The 3230-nt window shown below is 47.2% G+C and overlaps 1 non-coding gene across 1 annotated transcript; it reads left to right on the top strand.

Annotated features, from left to right (window-relative positions):
* Nucleotides 1–2523: 2523 nt before the first annotated feature.
* On the top strand, nt 2524–2717 carry LOC139251530 (U2 spliceosomal RNA). Its single transcript, XR_011591390.1, has one exon. It is a non-coding gene; the product is annotated as a U2 spliceosomal RNA (small nuclear RNA).
* The last annotated feature ends 513 nt before the right edge of the window (nt 2718–3230 follow it).

Below are 3230 nucleotides of genomic sequence, written 5' to 3' on the forward strand. Positions count from 1 at the left end.
AGCAACACCTCCCTGCCCCTGTATTCAAATCCCCTCGCTATGAAGGCCAACATGCCATTTGCTTTCTTAACCGCCTGCTGTACCTGCATGCCAACCTTCAATGACTGATGTACCATGACACCCAGGTCTCGTTGCACCTTCCCTTTTCCTAATCTGTCACCATTCAGATAATAGTCTGTCTCTCTGTTTTTACCACCAAAGTGGATAACCTCACATTTATCCACATTATACTTCATCTGCCATGCATTTGCCCACTCACCTAACCTATCCAAGTCACTCTGCAGCCTAATAGCATCCTCCTCGCAGCTCACACTGCCACCCAACTTAGTATCATCCGCAAATTTGGAGATACTGCATTTAATCCCCTCGTCTAAATCATTAATGTACAATGTAAACAGCTGGGGCCCCAGCACAGAACCTTGCGGCACTCCACTAGTCACTGCCTGCCATTCTGAAAAGTACCCGTTTACTCCTACTCTTTGCTTCCTGTCTGACAACCAGTTCTCAATCCACGTCAGCACACTACCCCCAATCCCATGTGCTTTAACTTTGCACATTAATCTCTTGTGTGGGACCTTGTCGAAAGCCTTCTGAAAGTCCAAATATACCACATCAACTGGTTCTCCTTTGTCCACTTTACTGGAAACATCCTCAAAAAATTCCAGAAGATTTGTCAAGCATGATTTCCCTTTCACAAATCCATGCTGACTTGGACCTATCATGTCACCATTTTCCAGATGCACTGCTATGACATCCTTAATAATTGATTCCATCATTTTACCCACTACTGAGGTCAGGCTGACCGGTCTATAATTCCCTGTTTTCTCTCTCCCTCCTTTTTTAAAAAGTGGGGTTACATTGGCTACCCTCCACTCCATAGGAACTGATCCAGAGTCAATGGAATGTTGGAAAATGACTGTCAATGCATCCGCTATTTCCAAGGCCACCTCCTTAAGTACTCTAGGATGCAGGCCATCAGGCCCTGGGGATTTATCTGCCTTCAATCCCATCAATTTCCCCAACACAATTTCCCGACTAATAAAGATTTCCCTCAGTTCCTCTTCCTTACTAGACCCTCTGACCCCTTTTATATCCGGAAGGTTGTTTGTATCCTCCTTAGTGAATACCGAACCAAAGTACTTGTTCAATTGATCCGCCATTTCTTTGTTCCCCGTTATGACTTCCCCTGATTCTGACTGCAGGGGACCTACGTTTGTCTTCACCAACCTTTTTCTCTTTACATACCTATAGAAACTTTTGCAATCCGCCTTAATGTTCCCTGCAAGCTTCTTCTCGTACTCCATTTTCCCTGTCCTAATCAAACCCTTTGTCCTCCTCTGCTGAGTTCTAAATTTCTCCCAGTCCCCAGGTTCGCTGCTATTTCTGGCCAATTTGTATGCCACTTCCTTGGCTTTAATACTATCCCTGATTTCCCTAGATAGCCACGGTTGAGCCACCTTCCCCTTTTTATTTTTACGCCAGACAGGAATGTACAATTGTTGTACTTCATCCATGCGGTCTCTAAATGTCTGCCATTGCCCATCCACAGTCAACCCCCTAAGTATCATTCGCCAATCTATCCTAGCCAATTCTCGCCTCATACCTTCAAAGTTACCCTTCTTTAAGTTCTGGACCATGGTCTCTGAATTTACTGTTTCATTCTCCATCCTAATGCAGAATTCCACCATATTATGGTCACTCTTCCCCAAGGGGCCTCGCACAATGAGATTGCTAATTAATCCTCTCTCATTACACAACACCCAGTCTAAGATGGCCTCCCCCCTAGTTGGTTCCTCAACATATTGGTCTAGAAAACCATCCCTTATGCACTCCAGGAAATCCTCCTCCACCGTATTGCTTCCAGTTTGGCTAGCCCAATCTATGTGCATATTAAAGTCACCCATTATAACTGCTACACCTTTATTGCATGCACCCCTAATTTCCTGTTTGATGCCCTCCCCAACATTTTCTGCCGAAGTTACAGCAGGAAGTAAGAAGAAACCACACAGAACTTCCAGGCGCTACTGCTGAAGGAACATATCAATGCAGAAATAAGAAAGGAGCATTCAGCTCCCCCAACTCATCTCGTTATTTAGGATAAATTTTTATTTTCATTGTGCCCAAGTGGAAAGCTCAACAGCCTCGGCTCCCTGTTAAATTAGGAATCTGTCTCTTTTAAATGCATCAGTTCAGTTTAAGAGACATTGGGGACAAAATTCAGTGCAGCCAGAAAGCTGGTGGTGTTTAAGCCTTTTTTTCCCCAATTAGCGCCACCATTGGATCCAAATTCAGCTTTTTGACCACAAAAAGTGTTCCAGTCTTATTAGCCCTTCAAACCTGAAAGTTTGCAGTCTTAATTGGGGCGTTATTCCCACGGGAAATTCACCCTTAGGGTGATGTGGCAGCTGCCATTGCAACAAAGGCGCGAGGGAACGAGCGTATCGTTGCTGCTTTGAAGAGGATGACCACCGCTCTGCATGAGTCGATGGAGCATCTAAGTGCTGTTACATCTAGTGGCTTTCTATCGCTTCTCGGCCTTTTGGCTAAGATCAAGTGTAGTACCGTTTCTGACCAGCCACCATGACCTCCGGGTGGTTTCTCCCTGGTCAGGAAGGTATATGCTTGCATTTTTGGAAACAGGAGGTGGGTGGGGAGGTTTGACCCATCCACCTCCACGGAGGTGTGTGGGGGACCTGACCCATCCACCTCCATGGCACGAACCTGGTATTGCAGTACTTGCAGGTTCCAGGAACGGTGCAGTGGCTCTAGGCCTTTTGGCTAAGAGCATTGGCGCAGAGTGATCCTTGGCATGTGCAAGGTGACCTCTGGCGTTTGTGATTTGACAAAGAATTGGAACGATTGGCTACGAATTTAAAAAAAAAATCTAGTGGCTTTCAGACTATGGCTGCTCACATGCAGTTTCAGCTGGATGCCCCCTGAGACCTCAGTGTTGCTTTCGTGGCTGGGTTCACCACGGGTCACTGGGGACCTTCTGGTGTGGCACCACAGCACCGACCTGAGCTCCCTCAGATTAGTGGGGGTGGTATTGTGCCGCCTCTGGTGAGTTATTCAGGCTCCTCAGGCCAGGATACGGATGATGCGCTCCCTCCGGTTCGCAGCACTCCTGGCCCCATGCCTGTCACTCCGCCAGTGCCTGCATTGATGGCCTCGCCTGAGCCAACTCAGACTGAACCCTCCCAGGAGGCTGTTGACCAGTCTCCAGCCAGCCC

Source organism: Pristiophorus japonicus, chromosome 2 (assembly GCF_044704955.1).
Source record: "Pristiophorus japonicus isolate sPriJap1 chromosome 2, sPriJap1.hap1, whole genome shotgun sequence".
Taxonomy (NCBI): domain Eukaryota; kingdom Metazoa; phylum Chordata; class Chondrichthyes; family Pristiophoridae; genus Pristiophorus; species Pristiophorus japonicus.